This window comes from Salminus brasiliensis, chromosome 11 (genome assembly GCF_030463535.1).
Source record: "Salminus brasiliensis chromosome 11, fSalBra1.hap2, whole genome shotgun sequence".
Lineage (NCBI taxonomy): Eukaryota > Metazoa > Chordata > Actinopteri > Characiformes > Bryconidae > Salminus > Salminus brasiliensis.
The window spans coordinates 14,660,031-14,683,758 of NC_132888.1; the positions used below are offsets into that span (position 1 = coordinate 14,660,031).

Consider the following 23,728-nt stretch of genomic DNA (forward strand, 5'->3'; position numbering starts at 1 on the left):
ACAAGTGATTCCAACATCTGTTTTTGGGCGGCAGCCATAATCGTGTCTTCTAAAGGTTAAAGAAAGGTCTTCTAAAGGTGCCAAAGAATGACAGTCTATATTTATCTTGGCATAGCTGAATAATGAGAGTTTAGTACTTAGAAAGTGAGACATCGTGAACCTCAAACGATGTTGTCTCTTCATTCAAACCCAAATCCTACATAAACAAAAGAGGGCCGTAAAACAGACCAATTCATTACAGTTTTGACTCATGAATATTTACACCCAAAAATGTACATACACCAGCATTCTTGCCCTAGTCCAAGATGATGGCAACCAGGTCTTGCAGCTTTGCCTAATGCCACTGGTCAAAGAAGCCAAAACATGGGTGAGTGTATATCCATGCTAGGATAAAAGCTAACCCTAGCCTAGCAGCCTTCCAGATAAGCTTCCGCACCATGGCACCGACAGCATAGGAACACTATCCAGTAAAACTCAGTAAGTTTGCTTGAATAATTACATAATAAAATTCCAACAGTGCTAAAAACAAATCTATGACCATGCAAGCGTTGTGACTAGACATGACTAGACATGATTCTGTGTGAGCCGTTGCAGTGCCTTGCTTTAAACCAGCCAATGAGAGCTGAGCTTATCAAATTATTCATGATCGCATTGTAAAAGGAAAACAGCTTGTTTCATTCTAGGGCCAAATCATTGGGTTGTAAATCAAATTTTAAAACTGCATATTGGCAATTTTGACCTGACCAAAGGCACTTACCTACTATGTAGACATTTGAGAAAAAACTTTAACGTAGGGTTAAAGTTAAAGAGTGCCTTTAAAGAGCACATGACTCATAATCTTGGCAAACACAGTACACCACGTGCAGCTTTACATGCCTTTTTTATTTTTGAAGGATAATACAATCCTTTGACACTGTCTTGGCCAACCAACAGCCTGGTTTAGAAGAGTCCTTCAGGCTGCAGTCATGTGTAGTAGGAACATCAGACCTTATCAGTAAACACTATCATCACAATCAGTAAAAAATAGCACAACAAACAGGTTTGCCTGAAAAAGCTTTGCAGCCACTGCGTGCCTCAGCAACATGGCGTAGCTTAAGAAACAGAGATGGGTCAGATGCCACTCGCGCAGTGACAAACAGCAGATTAGTGGATACACTTGATTTATATGTTAAGTGACAGAGAATAAACCAGATGGGGGTTAACTACTATTGATCTCATTCAGTGTGCTCACTTTTCTTTTGGCTTTATCTCGGTGTATCTTGGCATACAAAAACGACAGCAACATTTGGCTTAACTCAAGTTAAATGAACAGGAATTACGGTCTACTTCCCTATTGCTGCGACTGATTTTGAACTATACTGTATTCTCATTTTAAAGAGCTAGATGAAAAAAAAAAAAAACCTTTTGGCTAAACAAAACCCAGAGTGGAAAATCTTTGATATGATCACAGCTTGCACTACAGAAGGGAGCAGATTGTTGGAGACTTGGAGACTGTCAAAAGCAAAAGCTGCTGAATAGCTGTCTGGTCCTGATCACTTCAGCGAATGTACGCTCAACATTACTGTATTTTCCCTTCCCATTTGGCGAGATAAATAACGATAAAGATCAAGGTTCGAAGTCCTCAGAAGGTCATATCTCATACATGCTTCCAAATGGGAACATATTTAATAAATGAAATAAACACATTTCCACAGAGTCACTGACGTTCAACATTGTTTGATCTCTGTTATTAAAAAGGGAGTTCACCCAAAATCACATCTGATCCCTGTTAGATGTGTTTGGGACGTTCTGTAGATGCACCAAACAGTTTTTTATGTCAGTACATGCAGTATCAACATTTATTTTAGTTTTTATTCACTAGTGATTGTTGAAGTGAAAATCAGACGGATTTAAGCATTATCCTTTTATTCTCCACTTACTGATTTGTAAGTATTAATTTCCTGTAATTTAAAGAAATATAAGGCGAAAAACAATGAACCACTTTTCCTCGTAAAGGAACACATTTTTGGTTAACGGTTTTGTGGGGTTGGGACAAAGTGCTCCAGTTGTTTTTAATTTTATCAGAAATGAAATAAATGTCTGCAATATGTGCACACAGCAGGCCTGTTTGCCTTACAACAAGAAAGGTGGCAGCATTACTAAACTGTACAACACACAAACACAGATCCTGTATGAGCTTAGATGTTTTAGTCTCCGAGAAAGTCTTTAATGACAAAGAGTGTCAGAAAGAAGAGTGTTATTATGAAGAACACTTTTATATGTGTTGGTCAGAGTGTGTAAAATATATGTGCAATGTATTTTGCCATTGAATGGAGTTTTATAGTAGGTGAACAGTGGTTGTATCTGCTTTAAATTAATTAATTAAGCCATTAATCTGTCTGAGGTGTCTAAAATTAACCAAATACATATGTAGAAGGATTCAACTGAGAAATGTGGTGATTGTTCCCTTTAAAAAAGTCTGCATTGGTATTAATTTAATGTTATTCGGTTTTTGCATTTAATAAAAAACATTCTACAGTTACGGTGAGAAATATGACACTATTTTATCATTAAACTATTACAAAATAATTTATTTTATAATAATTAAAAGTATTTTTTAGTGTAGCTATTATGTATTGAGAGTATATAAATATTCAATAAATATTCAAACAATCAGATATTAGATTGATCGATCAAATCTAAAAATTTGTTATACCGAAATCACTGTGCAGCCCTAGCACATAATTGACTTGAGTTTCTATGGTTCTCAATGAAACGTTGAGAATTAACCACAGAAAAGTTATTTTATTCTTCGCTATTCTCCCAACAAGAAGGTAATAAACTTCATTCATTTATCTTCTCTACTTTCCTTCAGATTCTAGAAATTCTGAAAGGAACACCTCTATCACAATAAAAAATGTTGTCTGGAACCAGCTCAGAACCGGAGAGACCCCAGAGGTCAATGTCTGAAAAGTCTAATATCAAAAAAAGCAAAGGGAAACAAGTAAGGCAGGGTAGAGGATGTAGACAGGAAGGCTATGCATCGTGACACCATAAACAGGAAACTTTACATGTTTAAAACAAAATGAGCAATTTACAAGAACAGCTCTAACGGCGGTCAAATGAAAGTATTCTCAGCAGAACTTGCTGAGGTGTAAAATGTAGCAGCAATCTGTATCTGTACCAAGGAACAGATCATGATACAGACTGGCTTAGTAAAAACAAACTGTGGTCCCTTCCATACACCTATAGCAGTGTATAAAGCTCCCTTAGTCCTTGGGAACTATCTGCTTGATTCAGCTGAATTGGAACCAGTCATTGGCTTGAAGGATTAGGTTACAAAACTCTGGCCTATAAAAATCCCACATAAAATTTCCCACTTTCCTCCACATATCATACAGGTACTGTTTAATACCTAGTTCAGTTATTCTAAAACCAGATGAGCTGCTGGTGGAACTAAACAAATCTATACAGTGGCTGGAGTTCACAGAGAAGCCATCAACCAAACAATGTACTGTTAGATGTTCTTCTAACAGTTTTCCTAGTATAGCATATCAATACCTGTCATTTGCTTTGCATTTTGCACAGCACGTGACATTTGAGTTCACAATATAGGGAATACTGTATTTATACTAAGAAATCTGCTTGTTGGTGCAGTGAAAAATAACTTTGCCAGTAAGCCCTGGCACTGGAAACCAGAATCCTGTACGCACCTTGCAACTGTTTTATGATTCTGTTAGAATTTTAAACCTTTCTTTCTTGAAAATAAAATTGTGACAACAGCAGATCAGTTGGACGTATTTGGATATTTGGATTTTTTTCTGGCTGCGTCCACTCTCCACTTACAAGGTTATGATGCAAATACATTTGAATGCTAATGATTGGTGTTAGATGTCTAGCTATAGGTCACTGCAAGTTCAACAGTGTTGTCGCTCAATCGTGATGTCAGATTTAGCTGATCTTGTATGTTAGCGAGCAAATAAACAGGGAAACTCTAAATAAACTTCAAACTGTCTCATCTGGCTGTTCAATCTTCTCATAAAATTCATACAGTAATATTTCTAGCTTGTTTGATACTCTAGAGCTTGTTACAGTCCTTTGGTTGAGCAGCTAGGTTAAACAATGGTTCTTTTTCTTTTTCTTATAATCCATGCTTTTTATTGGCTTGCTATTCTGAGAATCATAATTTGAGATATGGATGCCCGGATCCAGCAAACATGCTTTCATGTCATGTCATGTCTCATTTCTGCATGTCTTGATTTTGTGACTAGGTCAAACATTGCCGTAATGTATCATATTGCAACTGTTCTTATGGTAATGCTACTAAATGTGGGAGTGTGTTGTTTGCTTTGTCGACCTAACTGCACATTTCTGTGCTATGTATTTAATATAGTATATAATAATTCCGTGTATTGCAGCCTATTGTTTTGCTGCTGTTTTTCAGACCTGCTGGCTGGTCTTTGAAATGCTTGTGGTCGTGTAATCAAGAGTTTTATGGTGTTGTTGTTTTGGTAACATGCAAAAAATACCCTGAACGCTGAATCTCTCTCTTGCTTAGCACTCGCTTGCCGAGTAGCTGTATGCACGTGCGTTGGAACCTTACTGGGTGGTTCTTGTGCATACTATGAAATCTATTTCTGCTGGCACAACTGCCAGTAAGCACACTGTCTAAATTCACATGACAAAAAATTGTAAGTTAAAATAATAGGAATCATATTGAACAGCCATGTTATATGTAGTCATACAGTAATTTAATTAACAAAGGAAGCAGATGAATGTATAAACCAGGAAAAATGATTCAGACGCAAACAATAGAGCTTAGAGTAAGAAATAAAGGGAAGAAAGAGAAGAATCAGTTTGGGGTTGATTCTTCCTCATGCGTCACCAGGAGAACTAAGAAGCATTAAGGAAGGAAACTTGCTAATATCCTCAAAAGAAACATTTTAACTACTGCCTCATTCCAGGAATCACCAATCCCACCGAGATCTTGACACTCATCCATATGAAGAAAATAATCATAGGTCAGCGAGACACAGGTAGACAACATACCAGAACCCAATACATGTACCATCAGAAATGCTGCACAACTTCATGCTCAGGCCTTCATAAAATATGGGGTACACTACTAAAACTCAATTTTAAAAACTCAACTCTTAAGACTTCAAAAGTCACAAAGGAGACAAGTACATTCTGAAGGAGAATATGTACAGGGAGACAGGGGGCTGCTGCAAACCTGGCCAACACTGTCCAGAATATGGAGTGCTAGGCTGCCAGAGGGGATTAGCTTACCTCATAACACAAAGGCTCTGCTGACTCTCAGCTAGCGCTTCAGCACAATGCATTTGCAGTGGCTCTCATCCAATCTGCTTACCATACACTTTAGAACCTCCATTTACAATCCACTTTAGAACCTCATTTTCCATGATTGTACACCTTGAAGTTTTTCCCCCTGAAATAAACTGGAGTACCAAACAAATGGGTTTTACACAGGCACCATCGGGTAGAGTAAAAAAAAAATAAAAATAAGACGGTTCATCTCTAAGTATAAGGAGAATTTACATAATTGATTTAGGTGGATCATATGCAAATGTGGGTGGAGAGTTTATCTTAAGTAAACACATCATTGCAGATAAAGGTAATTGAAAAAGGCGAGCTAAAGTCCATCTGCAGACAATGCGTCTTTATTCTCGTACATTTATGTATCTTTGGAAACCACTGCATGACTTACAGACCAATGGTGCATCTGAAACTCTGTGAGAAAACTGTGAGACTTTTATTCTTTAACTTAACTTAAAACTAAAACCTCACCTCAAAACTAATCCTAACTTTAATATTGCAGATAATCAGACAATTTGCTAATAATTGAACATTTTTTTAGGAACACGTTTATATGGGCTCTTAAAGTAAAGAATTGGACATTAAAATGAAATTAGACTTTTTAACAGTTTAGATGCAGCTAATATTAATAATGATAATGATAATAATGATACAATATTAAATTAATATATTCTCCATTAATGCCTTGAATTCACAAAGCAACCACAGCCATATTTTTCATAATATAGTGTAATTATGTAGCAACCTATGCTTCTCAGCATTATATTATATTGTATTATATTATATTATACCATCCTTTCCTCTGTGAACTGAGGTCCGTGCTGATTGTGTAAGCGGGTGAGTAAAGGTGATTTGTTTAAGGCTTATTAATTTCTACACAGCTTTTCATTACATGCAACCTAAGCTGTTTTTTCTGGATTTCACTATCACCATTCTTTAGGCATTGCCAAAGATCTGTGGGATTAAACGTTGGACTATGGACCCCTTAATGTATCCACCCATGTGTGTCATCTCCACTGTTCAGTTGACTGTAGGCATGCTACACAAAGTCAGGACACTTCAAACATGAATCCCAGAGTGCAGGTGATTAATATGCCTATAACAATCCCTACTATACAAAAACCAAGCCTGCAATCTTCTAAGCAAATCTTTTCTAAGCAAAGAAAAACAAAAACACATGATACTTTCATCACATTTCTTCATGGAAGGAGCACAACCATTATTGTGACACATCAAAAAACAGCTCCAAGTATCAGCAAGTGATCTTTCAAACCCAGCCTCACACAGACTTGGAGTCGTACTTGTAATTTTATCAGGCCTTAATGACATGATGGGTTAATGTACAGTTTCATTAGGGTCATCATCTAGGAGAAAAACATGATGGTCATTTTAGTCAAGTCAAACTCACTCTGCATTAGTAAGATTTAAGGTTCTCTGTTGTGCCAGTGCCGGACGAGCAACTGGCATCTATCAAAGCAATTACTGACAATAAGCTGTTTTCACATCATGGGAAACAAAGGCTGAACAGAATAAGACAGATGAATGGCGCTCTACCAACATCATGACCATGAAGCAGTTTTGAACTAGACGGGATTGCTCAATGAGAATACTCTACAACAAAACCTAACCTGTCTTAGGCCCATCTAGACGTATCCAGATTTTTAAGAAATTGTATGTTTTTCTTTCCATCTTATCCATCACTCTGACATCTCTTCGTCCACACTGTACAACGCAAATACAACGCTAAAGCGAGTGAGCATGCCAGCCCAGCACTAATATCTCATGGAATTTGTGTCAAATTCCATGAAAAATGTAAACAACAGTAATGGCCAAAACAGACCTAAATCCAGCGCAAAGCTAAAGCACATTTTCTAACGACAAAGATCTTCTCGCTGTGTGATGTTCAATGAAATTGAAATTTGGAATAAAAAATGCCATAGGTATTTTATGTTGTTCTGTGGTGGCGCCACTGTCTTTGAATCATCCACACACTCCTGATCAGGCAGAGGAGTGGAGTTTCTGTAACTTTTAAATCAAACGTGAGTGCAGCATGTTCTATTTTTCAGTGACCTAAAATGATGTGCTCTTCTGGATGGGAGGCCAAAAAGCTAGGCTTTTAAAAATGTTGGGGTCTAAAAGTACTTAGCTAAGAACATTTTGTTTTATTAGTTGTGTCGGGTTTTGGTTACTTCAGTTCAGTGATTAGGAGCTTGGCTCTGATCCTGCCAGATGGATTGTGTCAGGCCATTAACAGCTTTGTGTTTGTGACAGGCGTCCCTGTGGATCACACCACTAGGTCATGCTAATTAATCAGCATAAACACAACACTTCCCAATGAAACGACCTCCTTGTGTCCTCGTCGTAGAAGCGCTACTCCTCCTCATTCTGGTGGGAAAGACCCCCTGTTATCACATCAACTCCACAACAATAAACACACAGTTAGCAATGGACAGAGAGGAACTGGCAGCTTTCTAATCAGAGAGAACTGAGACCTGTCCACCTCCCTCAGAGGAGAGAGTCAGCAGGAGAGAGGGAAAGGGGGAGGGAGAGGGACTGAGAGAGCGACAAGGGAAGACAGAGAAGGAAGAGAGAGGGGAGAGTTGGAGTGGGAGGAGGGGGAAAAGAGAGAAGAGAAAGAAAGAAAGAAAGAGGAAGAGAGAGAGAGAGAGAGAAAGAGAGAGAGAGAGTAAGAGAAAGAGAGAGGAAGAGAGAGATATGAACAGGAAGATCAGACTAAAATAAGAGTTGCTGATTATCGTTTGTTCATTACAGCAGATCAAACATCAGTCTAGGGTTATGACATTAGGGCAGGAAAACTGGGAAACTGTAGCCCAGTCTGGCGGGTCTTTGGCAGGACGCTACAAGGTCAACCAAGGTTTATTTTTGTAAAGTATACAGTACAAAGGAAGGGCAAAAGGACACACTGCACACCAGATTAGACTCACTACAGTTCTCCAAGAACACCTAAGATCAGCCTCTCAACCAGCAACAGAACACATTTCAGTGGAACAGTTAAAATATACAGACAATTTGTTTTTAAAGTGTTTGAACTGAGCAGGTATCAGATCAGATATCAGTCATTATTACTGAAAACAAATACGTTCTGAGTTTTGAGATATTTTCCAAATGTATAACTGTATCAGTTTAAATTCACCTAAAAAATCATGGATAAAGTGCATAATAACAACCTTGTGCTTCCCGAGTGTTTCCCATTGAGTAGTTAATCAAACCTGAAAGCTTGTTTTTATTACAAATGTTTTTGGTTGTTTTTTATTTTTATTTTTAACAAACACCAAAATTGGCCTATAGTACACGTTAACCAGGCAGAAAGCTCCTTTCAAGACAACCATATTCACTGTGTGTGTTGCACGCATCTGCCTTTAACACATCCATGCAATGAATACACACAGATGGAAATAAAAAGTATGTGACATCAGTCACCCTTAAACAAATCAATAATGGCACAAGTTTCGCTCTGAATGAGCTCTGAAAATATCACAGTGTATACAAAAATCGAGGACAGAAACACAGACAGAAAGCACACAGAACACTCCAATTCAGTACAATGTGTTGTACTCTTACAATAAAGGGTTCTATCAAATGTTATTTGGCTCGAACAAATACGGGAAACCATTTTATGTTCTATATACACTCTATGGACAAAACCATAGGGACAGCTGCTCATTCATTGTTTCTTCCAAAATCAAGGGTATGTCTATCTTGCTTTTGTTGGAGTAACCTCTCCAGCGAAAGCTTCTACTAGATTTGGGAGAATAGCTGTGAGGATTGCATTCAATGACATGACTGTTATTGAGGTCAGAATTTTGGATGATCACCACCTCACCTCATCCCCTACTCACCAACTCATCCCAAAAGTATTGGATGGAGCACCATCATTTCAGAAAACACAGTTCCACTGCTTGACAACTCTGGAGGACTTTATACCCCTCTAGCCTATGTCTGACAAAAGGCCTGGTGCCAATAGATTCCTGTTTATCTGCTCCAGAGAGTCCTATTCTATTGTCAACACTTTATGGTCTTCTCTACAGGGACTATACAAGCCGTGTGTGTACTTGCACATCTGTGTCAGCAATGGGTGCACCTTAGCCGAAATAGCTGAATGCATTCATTATAAGAGGCGTCCACAAATATATGGACATATAGTGTAGAACCATTTTATAAAGGGATCTTTGAAGATCATTGAGAAGAGCAAGTCATTTAACTAGGCAAAATCTGTTTTGCACAAAACAGACTTGAATTGAACCTAAAAACACAGTCCTTCACATGAAGAGATGCTACTGTTTTATGGGTGTTATTGATGTAATTCCAGATAACATGCCCATGTGGGGGTTGTTTGGTTAGCCCAACAGGAAACCAGATGTTTTGTCCATGTTGGTCCCACATATGGATGGCCCACCGCGGTCAGTGATGGGACCAAGAGGGGTTAAACATGGGCTCCATCTGGGTTGTACACTGTCCCACCAAGGCCCCAAATGAGATTAGGGTGGGCTGGAACAATGGGGCCTATTTGGGAAGTTGGTTCCCAACTGGGTCCCAGTAACAATACCAGGACAAACTAAGAGCCACTAAGTGCCCATGCCCACCTGGAACCAACCTAGCCCACATTCCACCCATGTGAGCCTCACATGAGTATGTTGGCTGGGAAAGGTCATCATCAATGTTTCTTAAAATATCTTGAAAAGTGAAAAACAACATCCCAGTACGCCAGTATCATGGTACACAGCTACAGACAATACATCGCCAGCATGCCTAACAAGCTATGCCTCATGCCACATTTCTGTCTTCCGTTTTAAAGGAGAAACCACAGTAAAAACAACAGCTTCCTGTAACGACTTCTGACATGCTGAGTAGACAGGCCACTACGTTTCTAAAGACCGATTCTATCTTATTTGTTACTTTTCCCTTCAGTCTATTAAGGGTTAGAAAATTACAGATTACATACAGTTAAAGCTGATTCCAACCAGAGAGAAGACTGATGAACTGATGAGGTTGGCTGTTTGCAGCTTGGTGACAGTGGGTGTGTTCGGATGATGTTATCCAGCATTTTTGGCAACCAACGATTTGAAGATTAGCAGAATCTGCAAGAAACTCGTTTTACTGGAACACACTTAAAACTGGGCAGTGTCTATGTAGAAAGCACATGGCCAATCTGAGAAGAATGAAAAGGCCTGAAGATATTTTTCTGAAGTAGGGACACTGTTTTAGAGGGTTCTTTTTCATCAACATGGTCAAAAGCATTCTGGAACACTAAAGTCCATCCTTATATCAAAGCCTTATGTATGATTTAAACCAGAAGAAAAGCAGTAAAGCGGTCCGGTGTATGATTAGAGCCACCAGAAATCCCCAGTGACACAACAGCTTTAGACAATATATACATATCTAAGCGATATCAAAGGTACTCTAATTAAAAACAGTACTAAACCCCCAAATGGTTGCTTAAGTATTCCCCTCGGCCTATTAGCAAAACATTTACAGTCAACACAGGCCACACAGTACTGCTCAACCAGCATTAGAGCAGACATGTTCAACTTCTATGAAGATAAGTTTGTTGTTTGCATTCTGATATGTAATGTAAACGATCCACTGCCTCAATGTTTCACTAATTCATCAGGTCTGTTTCGAAAGGGGAAGCCAGCTAAGTAAAAAAACAAATTCCACTGATAGGATCACCAAGGGCTCAAGATCAAGTCAGGCCCAGAGGTGTGTAGTTCTACAAGGAGGTAGGTCCCAAACTGCAAAACGGCCTCAAGGCCAGCATTAATGTAGCTGAGGGAATATCAGCAGTACAGATCAAACAGAGCGTGTACCAAGCTTGTGCTACATTCTTGATACAGTAAAGAACAACTGGACGATATGATTAAGCAGTTTGTTTGTTTTTTCCCTCTCGTGGCATATCTCAACTGATAGGTCATATGTAATTTGAGTGGTTACTTAAACATGAAAGTGTTATTATGAAAAGTGCTGCCTGCGCCGTCTTGTGCACTGTAATAAACTTGATCCTTCTGAATTTGTTGACTCGCAGCACTGACGGTGAAAATTCCTGACATAGTGATGACATCCTTTGTGCTTTTGCATGACAAGTTGGTCGCTTGTACCATGAGCTGTCGTAAGAGTCACTTTGACTTTACACTGGTCCGCCTTGACCCATCAAAGCAGAGACTCTACAAGACCTCTGAAGGTGTTCTGTGGTATCTGGGCCCAAGACGTTAGCAGCAGATCCTTTAAGTTCTGTAAGTTGCAAGATGGGGCCATTCCATGACCCTGCCGTCAGGTCACCTGTTCTTGGTGCAATTTTAGAAGGTACAGACAAGATGCTCTGACCCAGTTGTCTAGCCATCACAAGTTTTTCATGCTTCCGACACATCAACTTCCAGAACTGTCCAGCTGCTGCCTAATATAACCCACCCCATGGATGCCACTGTAACAAGCAAATCAAATTTTTTTGCTTGGTCTGTCAATAGTTTTAATCTTTTGGCTGACTAGTGTATACATTTACAGGCACGATAAATCAAGAGCTGAATATGAGGGTGCAGTTTGAAATAAAGGCGGCATAACTCATTACATTTTGAACATTTCTGTATCGTTCCAGTCAGTAAACTGTCCTCCAGTGTTTACATGGATTTTCTCCAAAATCTCTGAAATGTGACCTTATTTTAATAAAGCGGTTCACATGAACATGGAGCTGTAAATACAAAATAGCCTGTAGCCAGTCATCATCAACAACTAGTGACATTTTCTAAATATATAACTATTTATATGTAAATACGTAATTGTTTATATTATAAATGAAAAGTTTTTTTCTTCACTTTTTGCCTCAGTGAATGTTTTTGTTTACTTTATTTCAATTAACAAAACAATTTATGGTGTTATGGTATTCTATTTCAGTTAGTCAGTTATTATTTCAGTTATTTGTATCATCTATACTTTTGGCTTCCTTTCTAGCTTTCAGTAAATTGTAAAATTAAAGTAAAAAGAAGGGGAGGGCCAGAGTCCACCACAGTTTGCACAGTTGAATTCCCTGCTCTATTTCCTGAATTCTCTGACGAGATCAAGTAGTAATTGTGGGCTAAGGCCAATATCCATTATTTTTCTTTGCTTTGTATTTGCCAAAGCTGGTACATAAACTTTATTAGACTGGAATAACATCCCATGTGTGACACTATGTAGGGATACAAATGCAGTAAAATGAATAAAATAATATATTATAGAAAATCATATATTATATAAATACACACACAGAAATATATATATATATATATATATTTTTTTTTTTTTTATATATATTTTTTTAATATATATATTAATATATATATATATATTATATATTATATAGTTTATATATATTTCAGTTACTTTATCAAAAAACACTAAACTGCTGTGAGTCTTAAGCCGCTGAGACTGGCCCTCCTTGTGCAGCTCTTATTGCCCTGTGTTGAGAACAGCTGATGACAGCTTACTAAAAATCAAAGGGCTCAGTTTGCAGTAGCATTCTGTCAGCAAAGGCCTCAAAGTGTAGTACAGTCAAGTCACGTGCAGCCATTAAGATGTTATCCATCACATTCCAGATTAAGCATTACGGTAACTCAGAAAGTGTTTCTTGATCTCATCAGGTACATCCAATTTTCTTTCCATCAAAAGCCTTTCAGCTGGAGCTCTCCTTTCCTATCTCATGTCCCTACATTACACTTCTACTATAAATCTCTATGGAATTTCAAATACATACAGTCCGGTTATGAAACATGACAAAGCAACTATGTCCAACTGGTATAATGCACTGCATTAAGTGAATTTCACAGCATAATTGTAGTTGATATAAAGAAGAAGGGCTTAGGGATGACTTAAGCACTGCTGTCCTAAAGCTGATGTTAAAAATTCTAGTACTACACTTATGAAATCACAGCCAATATCGATGGATTATTACAATACTAGCTCAAATAAATACTATGAAAAAAAAACATAGTCCACTAGATAACTCTATTATACAGTGAGCTTCTCTGTCCATATCATTTTAATTAGTATGGAATTTTTCAATAGTTTCTTTTGCAAATGCATACATACTCCAGTGCCTAAACTATAAAGGATTTTTATATAAAAAACAAAAAACTCTGAAACACCCCTTTGGTATTACAGATGAGTGGAGACATGATAAAGATGTAAAAACCCTCAAAAGCCCTCACACACCAGCAACCTTTCCCCAGCAGATTACATAACAGCTAATATTTGCATCATCGCTGAGGCTAAATATTACTGAAATTGTCCTCTGGCCATAATCACTTTTAAATGTAATGTGTTGACTCTGATCTAGGGATGGCTGAGAGGTTTTCGCTTGTCCAGAATGTCATTAAGGCTGATGTGGACCCTGGTCTGTTCAAACAGCAGAAGCTTTTAAAATGTGAACATTAGGCAACTGAAAGGGAACTAATTCAATTGCGCCACAATCTACTCAACATGATGGATGAGCAGGTAGCAGAGCAGGACCCCGACAAATCTTTCACTCTGTCTCACCTTACATCACCCCGTGACTTACGAGCCCTGGGACACAGACTTGCTATATTTGTTGAAATTGAGACAAATTCTGTTTGTTTTTTTTACATGTAGCATTAAGAATGATATTTCACCATAACTAGGCACATGCTATTTTTAGAGCAATGCATGTGATGCATATAGCCTGCCAGAGTTAGTGCAGGTTTCAGTTCTCATTTCGTTAATATACAGCAGTTATCTAGAGTCATACAGTCTCTGTTTTACTGACTGTTATACTCAATTCTAACCCTGTACTCACACAACTGTGGTATGTAGCAGTAACACAATTTGATTTTTACTTAATAGTATTAAAAGTATTTGTACACCTTCTCTTTAAAAACAGTTTATGCCAAAGTAAAGTGTACAACTAACAGTTACACAGGGGTAGTTGAAACTGCTACAAAGTCTGGTAAAATGTATCAGTTTAGATACATATAAACTCTAATAAACAGTTTATTTGAATCTGTGCATAGAAACTATTATTTTGTAAAAGTGTGCTAAAACTAATCCCATTGTGTGGAGGCTGCACTTCTCATTAGTGTTATTTGCATGCATTCAAATTATACAATGGTACAAGACAGAGAGAGGGTGATTAAAATATAATTTTAAAATGGTAAATTATTGAACTTAAACATTACTTTTATGGCACCAGCAGTTTTCAAAGTGAATTTTGCGGACAAGCGTTCTTTTTGACAAATTGACAAAGGCCAAAAGCAAGTTTACCTTCAGAATCTGTAAAACTACATCAAATATCCCTTTTACATTCTACACCACTTTAGTTTGTGCCCTTCTCATCCATTCGGATGCAGAATAATAAGGCCAATTATTAAAAATAGAACATTCATTAACTTTAATTAAAAAATGTTTACTGCATTTTTTATGAAAACCAAGTTCAACTATTTATTAACCTGTTTACTTTGTTGCCATTTGGCATGGTATCTATCACCCCCGCTCAACTTAAACCTTTAAAAAGCTTATGGCCGCTGGCCGGACAAATTGTGTTAATTCAAATGTCTATTGTCGAAGAATAGCTGTAGTTACTGAATAATGCCTTAGTGAGTAATAACCCTTAGGGGGTTAACTGGGTCAGCAATTAAATTAATTTCATCTGTTTAAGAGGTTGGTTTAGTTTCATCTTCTAGGGACACAAATGGCAAATTGCTAAGGAACAGTCTATTGCATCTGTACATTCTTTCCAAAGAGCCGAAGCGCAGGCCGACCCCAGCAGGTGAACGGAGCTGGACCTGTTATGCTCTCTTGGCACAAACACAAGGCAGGTATTTAATACAGGCCTAGCAGGCTGCTTGTTTCACGCTTCGGTGGAGAGGCGGCAGTGTGTCTCTAGAAAGCTGAGGGCAGGCGTCCTGCAGGGAGAATTAATGATTTCAATAAAAGTGCCACATTTTCAACTCAAATCCCCGGTCGAGAGTTTTATTGGCGAAGCTTAATGCAGATCAAACTGCCCTGCCGAGCTGGACGTGTGCTCCAATGCCAGGCTCTTTTGCTATGAGCTGATGTCAGAACGCTGTCAGCAACATGATATGGATTAGCGCCCAAATGCTATATACTGCATCGGCTGGGAAATATTAGCCGATATTTTCGATGACTTGCAGTTTTAATGATATTAGAGAAATATCATGAAGGATAGGTTAAAACATCTGGAGGCCGTACCTCTCATTCCCTCTTTAACTACATGACAGCAGTGCAGTGAACTCATAACTCTAAACTCTAAACTGAAAGCACAGAGTGCAGTGCAAGGTTTTGCATGACCCAGTGTGAAAGATGTGTGATAGAAACACAGGAAACAAACAGCATTAATAGCATAAGCTCAATATGGTAACATGGTGAGTAAATTACATACTCTAGAGCTATAATACTATAGAGATTACAAGTGTGACAGTATTGGTCCAGAATGTCACGGTGTGGACCATACATTTGTACAGAGAATACATGATAGCCAGAAACCTTAAGCTGACATGACGGCCAAAAACATTAAGCTATACGCTGTAAACAAAGTAGCAACATGCAATTTCATGCTCAAGATGACTAGCGTGTGATTAAGGCAAATAGAAATGACATATAGGAGCTAGAAGACTCCAGAAGACACCAGAAGGTGTTTTCATCAGTATTTTCTTTGGGAGTGTTGGGCTTAAAGCATTATTATGCAGCATTTTCACCTTAACAGCTTCAAAATCACTCCACTGACACTAATAGTGAGAATAGCATCTTTGTTGTGGCTACTCCAAACCTGGATACTGCTAACTGCACTACGTTTCGCTAGTGAAGCAGCGCTTGTGTGTAACGCTGCATAACCAGTGCCATATTTGTGTAAAATCCTTTTATATTACTCTACCCCATCAGTCCACATGCTTCTTCCACTTTTAGTGATGGTTCTGGATCTCTCAGCTTGTCCAGAAATGCATGTGTACACTGTGTCCTTTAGGTGTCACTTCCTGACTGTAGGGGGAGTCCTGGAACAAAAAGATTTTGTTCTTCTTAAAATCAATACTGGCCAAAGAACATTCAGGCCTTAACCATATGAGACCCTGCGTCCTCATATGGGGACATTACTTTTCTGCTTCTCTGCACCATGATTCATAATTTTGACCCTTGGCCTCATTTGAGGACATTGTTTTTTGCTGAAATGACTTCCTGTACAAAGTTTTGTTTTTATACTTGTTAGGTCCTACTACTCCTAAATAGGAAATATTTAAAAATGCATACCAAGCAAAAGTCTGGGTCTTAGGATGGACTCAGATGTGCTACTGACACACTTTTGATCCCACAAAACACCCAGATACATGCAATGTGGTGCCTCTAGTCGATTTTATCTGCTTATGTGTTGATATGCTAAGCTGGCACTCTACTGTACACCACTGAAGGCCTGCAGCTCTACAAACACTACCTCTACGAACAGCGATATTCAACAGCAAGAGCCGAGACATGCTGAGAAAATAATTTAAAGCACAGCATGAGAAAGTCATATGATGAGGAGAAACTAGACCAAACAAAGGAAAATACCACAGATGAAGGGCAAGAGTCAAGAATTGTCATTCTGTGTGAAAATTGCTCTGAGAAGGGAGTTAGGGAAAGTGAGCAAACTCAGGTGTCTGAATAGAAGCAAGCTTATATATTATTCATTACATACTGCATCTGCATCTGAAGATCAGACCTCTCTAGCTGACATTTGAGTCTCTGTAAGCACTTTCTATACGTGAGGACCATGTGATCTTACAGGGACAGAAACTAAGTCTGTTTATTAAAAACTAAAAAATCCAGAGCCAATTTTTAAATGTCTATGGGAATGGTTGTACTAGTTGTGTTTAGTATCTTTATACATAGTTAAAGGAATGGTTGACCAGAATTCTTTTTATTTACTCAATGTCCCTTTACCTTAAGGGCCAGTTTCCGCACCCAGATAAATTCCAGACTACATACTGTAGTTATACATCTTCAAGTCTAAATCTTTTTAGGGGGCACAGACATTTATTACAATAACCTCAGAAATCCAAAGCAAAACTAAAGGAAAACACTGTGGACATCAAATCTGTCTTGACTGACTGATTGCATTAAGACTGGCGGTATCTACTGTTTTCATACTGTCACATCATCCTAAATATTACCTTGGTATACGGTATTACTGAGGAAGAGGAGTTCTCTTCTGTACCATCTCATCCTGCATTATTTTAAACCGAAAAACAATCAAATACAGTTCAGTTTCTGAATAGCTTGCAGGTTCATAGACGGAGGGATCACCCTGCAAACTTTAAAATCAATCACTCAAAAGTTAAACTGTCAGTCTGACAGTTACTAAAGGTTACTAATGCTGAACCGCTCTGAATCAGGAGAGAGAAGCTGGTTAACCTTAGCTTAGTTAGTGCTAGTATGACAACATTCTGTCCAACACTTTTCAGGCTGACAGAAACCTCACTTAGAAACATTTAGACAGGTCGAGTGGCTGGTGATGAAAGGACAGAAAGCTGACATTAAAGTTTTCTGTGGTATTTGTTCTGTAGATAAGATAGATTGTTCGGCTACAGATCCACTGAGCATCAGACAGCTCAGTGCAGCTGCTGTTGACTAAGAAAGCGAAGCTGAATGACTGGTGTTGGGAGCAACACAAGGCCAAATTAGACAGGTTCTGCCGTGTTTGGACCCGTAGCCAGACAGCTAGGCTTAGGTAAGTTAGCATGCAGGCTAAACACCACAGCACAGACCGTGTTACAACTATCTAAAGCTCAAATCACACAAGTTTAGAGGATAAAGCCTCACATCAGAGAGCACAAAGACGAGTGAATGGTCTTCAGGGTGTTTTAGACTGTTTTCAGGAACATTTACAGGAACAACTTGCTTCCTTTTCATTCCCTTTCTCAAATACTGTGTCCTACGATATTACCGTATATACTCTAGACTGCATTTATGTTAGGGGAAAACTCCAAGTCAAGGTCAGATAAGAACTAACTGGAGAGATAAAGGCTGCTTAAATGTATATCCTGAAACGTGTGTGTGACTATGCATGTGTGTAAGAGTAAAAGTAAAGTGGGGGGCAGACAGAGCATTTCCATACCTCTTAGCTAAACCTTTACTGAAATGGCAGAGTGTGCTGGAACAGGTGTAAAGTTCAGAAATGCAGAAATCCAAACGCTCTCCTATCACAAAGAGTAGTGTAAACTGTATTTGGAAAGCTGAAAAGAGGCTCTCCAAAATCATTTATCATGTAAAAGGACTTCTAAACATTGAATTACATAAAACACTTAAAAGACACTGAAGCTTGCAGTGTTTCTGGCACCTAAGGAAAGCTGCTTTTTAAGGCCTGTGCCAGTTTTAAACATTCAAAAACATGCAAGGAAATCCTGTTTTCTGTTTTTTAAGTGCAGAATTTCCTGTACTGCATACAACATAGCTTGAGTGTGTGTAATATGGCATTTCTAAATTAACCTGTGAAACAGGCAGAGCTTGCAGATGCACCTTAAGGTTTTCACACGTTTTTATCTGCACAACGCCTATGATGACCTAAAGTGGCTCTTCACACTTCACCCTTTACGAAAGATGTCATCAAGGCTACTGTGTCAGCCTCGCTAAAAGGTCTTTTTTTCAGAGGACCTTGAGGGAGTACAGATTCCACCCAGAACAGAGTGCTGGGTTGCAGGGAGGACTACAGAAATAGACATATACATCCAGTCTGTGGTCTGACATCATTAAAAGTAAGTGATGTTCTAATATAAGTTAGCAGACATGGAAAGAACAGAGAAATGTTTATATCAGCTCTGCATATCCAAACACTTGGAATGTCAACTGTACTTGTCTCATGGATAATAGCTTTGCTGTGGCTCGGCTGTTTACATATTACTGTGCAGCGAGCTGAATATCCAAATGCACTTTTAGTGCCAGGTTTCAAGCTGGAAGGGTGTACTGAATATTTACAATACATTCACTATTAATTTTGGAAACACAAAATTAGGAAGCATTGTGCACATCCAGTAATCCTGATGTGCCTAATCATGTCTATTCTACACAGAAAGTTAAGTTTCCTTTAGACTAGTGGTTTCCAACCCTGGTCCGGGAGGAACCTTTGCCAGGCAAATGTTAGTGTTTACCCTGCTTCCAACACACCTGATCCAGCAAATCAAGATGAAGGGCTTGTTACCAGTTCTGCTGTTCAAAAACCCATCGTGAATTTCTGTTTAGTGTAGGAAACCACTAAAATGTGTAGGGCAGGGGGTTCTCCAGGACAAGGATAGGAAACCACTGCTTAAGATCAAATGGCTCTTAGAAAACCCCTAACGAAAAAAAAAGTCAATGTCAGATTCATAATGTGTTTTTACACAGAACTGTTCACAGCACTGCTCTTAAAATGATGGATCCCACTGTCCTCATAAATTGAACCAATCTCAAATAAGAAAATTCCGGTGAATGTCAAAATCTATGTGAAGTGGGTTTGAAGAAGACATTTTTTCTTAAGAATGGTTGGTGAATACGGCCCATTGCTCCACATGTCAGAGATCGGGGTTGGATTCCCAGCTGAGATGGAAAAACAGGCAAGACTCCAGATGTTGCATTTGTATATCACGTGAACCTGCTCTAGATGCTACTTCCTCTGCGGTACAAAAGAAACATAAATGTATATCATTTATGCTCATGTTCTCTTTAATCAGAAACAGACCTTTTTATTCCTCAAAACTACTCTATTTTAGTTCTACTGGCAGTTAAAGGAGAAATCCTAAATAGTTAAAGGTGTAAACAGAGACATTCAAAGAGGTCTGATGTGAAACACTCTGTAATAGAGAAACTTGCAGAGTCAAAATATTTCAGTGGTGGGGATAGGAACCAGACGCCTAAAGAGATTAATGCCCCTAAAAGCTTCCACACAGAAAGCTATTACAATAACAGTGACTGATACCTGATACTTTATTATATACTGATTATTTTAGTGATGTTATGAAATAGCTAAGTTTTGGGAGATGGACCATGCCTCAATTAACCTGAACTCCTCCTCCATCGCCCTATAAAAAATAAAAATTGCACCAACCACCACCCCTTCTCCTTCCTTCTGTTTTATCATTTACCTTAAGCAACGGGGTGGGGGGTTCGCAAACCCTCCACAAGATGCCCTGAACTCCATTCCAAAAACAAACGTTAGCCACCCCCCCTTCCCCCCCGGGTGGGGTCCAAGGTTTTGGCCTTATATGCATTTCTTTTTTTTTCTTTTTTTTTTAAAGGGAGTAGACTGCAAATATGTTTTCTTTATTTTTTATTTATTACATTATCATAAATTACCACATGTTAACATGTGCAGGTTCACTGGTGGTGTTAGACAGTAAATAAAATGACTGTATTTCTTGGGTAGATATTGTGACCCCAGTACCTGTCCCCACCACTGTAAAGAAATCGGTGCATTGCTCTATAATAAACCATTTCACATCAAACCACTTTAGATCTCAGTGGTCTGAACATTCTTCTGTTCAACCATTTGATTAAAATTTGATGAAATCTCACTGCATTAAGCCCAAATGACACTTGCTCCAACTCAAAAGACAAAATACAGGAATATTGAGATACGTAGCGTTTCTGAGCAAAAGGTTTTATACTTCTCAGTTCATCCAGTAATTATTAATAGAGACACTGAAGTATAAGTTTTATTTATGATTTATTATATCAAGCTCCAAAGCAAAGGGGTGGGAAAAAAGCTGTTCAGATGAACAACCAACAAAAGAGATAAAAAACTGAAACACAAAAAAGAATTTACAAACTCTATCTGAGTGGCTAATGTGGAACTATGTAAAAAAAAGGAGAATCCACGAATATCTATGAATGTAAGTAAAACACTTAAATCACATAAGGGCATTAAACTAGTTATCTCTGTTTTACACAGTGAACAACAATGCATAATATGTGTGGCCACAGGCGTTTACTGACTACATAAAAAGGGAAGTGTAACTAAAGCAATGCTAATACAATGCCCAAATAACTTATTTTTTCTGTAAATAGTTTGTCCAACAAAACAGGCTCTGTATGTGCTGTTCAAACTACACATTACCTGCTAGTATGAGCTTACTGGTACGTTTTTATAAAAATACCTTACAGTGCCTCCATCCTGCTGTGGTAAAGAGTTTTTCCCTCACACAACCTGGTGTACAAAACAGACATTACCCTGCCGTAACACCCTCATTAAGCAGGCGGGTGGCGCTGGAGGAGACACGCCATTGGTCCTCAAGGCGATTACTCTCTTCTCCTCGTCACGCTTTTAATGTCCACTCTTATCTCACATCCCCAAGTGGGCAATTACTGCTCGCTCAACGCGACTGATTAAACGTCTGAGGGCTTTTCTCACAAAGCCTGAGCGAGAGGGCCCATATCAGACATGCATGTGGGGAAATCAGCCGCAAGAATCATGGCCCCACTCAAAAAGATCACCCTGAGGAGGACATGATTCAGTGGCAATAGAAAACAAAGTGAATGGCCCATTAGATCACGGAGGAGAAGGAAAATGCACCCGTCCCAGAGCGTTTGGAGTCACATGCAAAGCCAAACAGGGGCTGAGATTCAAGCTGTGGCTTTCAGTTAAGAAAGACTAAAGACCAAAAAGGTCCTGTTTGTGCTTTCCTGAATCTCTAATGCATTTGCCAGAATTGGGCAACAACTGCCTCTTAAACGTATTCATTCAGAAGCCAGAACAGTTGCAACACATACACACCCAGCAGGTACCGGACGTCAGAGAGATGTTAAAAATAGTAGTTGAAAATAAAATATTGTGGTGACGCTGAATTTTTGGTGGAAATCAAAGTCACATATCTGTCAAAAACTACACTGGATTGACATTAAGCTCCACCAGACAGTCATTTCTTTTTTTTTTTTTGTTACCTAACACCATAAACCATGAACTTTAGATTTTTACATTGTGTGAAAGTTAACAGTATAAAATTCCTGTACAACACAACACAACAGAATGTCCTTATTTTACGTCAATATGACGTTGACGTGTCATTTAGAAGGTGGATGTTGGTTAACTTAAAACCAACAAAATATTAAAGTCAGCTGTCATCATTATTCTACGTCAAACTGACACCAGCAGTAGATACTGGGTTTTGGTCACTAAACCTCTACCAACATTGGTGGCCAGCTGGGCATATTAACTTTAACATTTGTCACACCACTCACTTACAACGAAACCTTTCAGAAAGCCACAATAATGTAATAAAGTAGTAATAATGTCAATATAATAATGTCATTTGCAGCTTATCTCCATCTGCTTGGAACCAAATCTTGGATCTGACTGGTCCCTACAGTACAGACATGAATAGGGTTATGTACTTTAGTAACACACGACCTTTTGTCGTGCAAAGAACAAACAGAAGGACTGAAACGCTGAGAAGAAACATGGACTTAAATTCATCACCTCGTTCAGTTTCATCGTGTCTCTACATCAGACAGCAGAACACCAGGCTGTGTACTGACAAGCGACAGCACACGACTACCCAAACAAGGTACCGTGAAGTAAAAGTTTGATATATGGGTTAAACAGGTGTCTCTTCTAACAAAAAAAATAACAAATAATAAAATAAAATAAAAAAGAAGAAGAAGACGAAAATGTCCATCGTAGTCCAAAGAATTAGACTTCCGTCAGACACTTTTGCTATCGATGAAACAGCTCACCTCATGTAGCTGAAGTCCCCGAAGTCTACAATAAAGCCCAGCGCCCACTTCAGCAGCTCCGTCCTGAATGAAGCCTGAGGGGAACGCGCTGACAGCTCCACTGAGGAAACTCACTGACTTTCAGGAGGACAGCCTGGCTCTAGTCCGCGGCTGCTGTGGGTTCGTGTCATCCGGCGGTGTGACTCCGTACTTCCCCAAGAGGAGAGAGAGAGTGTAGGACGAGTTTGCAAACGGAACTTACACACTCTCTCTCTCTCTCTCTCTCTCTCTCTCTCTCTCTCTCTCTCTCTCTCTCTCTCTCTCTCTCTCTCTCTCTCTCTTCTCTCTCGCTTCCCCCACACGATGGCGCTAACACTCATTGGCTGCGTCCAACACCCCAGGCTGATGAATACACTACTGTCATGGTGGTTCACCCTGTTAAACTATCTAGACATATATATATATATATATATATATATATATATATATATATATATATATATATATATATATATATACATATAATAATGACTTGGTGGTTCAATTTAAAAATAAATAAATGCATTAATAAATAAGCTTATATATGTTATATATATATGTATGTTACATTTAGGACGTAAGGACGTATAGGAATTTGCTCTAAAAAGTGCATTTTTTTACATTTAAGTTTGTTTCCAGTAGAGGATTTATTCTCTTAAGTGTGTCATTTGACCAGGAAGATCAAACAACATAGACA

At 38.6% G+C, this 23,728-nt stretch overlaps 1 protein-coding gene across 2 annotated transcripts in view; it reads right to left on the reverse strand.

The window, feature by feature from the left end:
- Positions 1 to 23,194, reverse strand: part of gpr4 (G protein-coupled receptor 4) — a 30,784-nt gene extending 7,590 nt beyond the window's left edge. The window contains exon 1 of one of the 2 annotated variants that reach the window (XM_072691885.1): positions 23,014 to 23,194. The gene's annotated coding sequence lies outside the window, so the exon portion shown is untranslated. Of the gene's footprint in view, positions 1 to 10,279; positions 10,309 to 23,013 lie in introns of those variants that run through there. The other variant, XM_072691886.1, reaches the window with a different exon arrangement.
- Between the last annotated feature and the right edge of the window lie 534 nt (positions 23,195 to 23,728).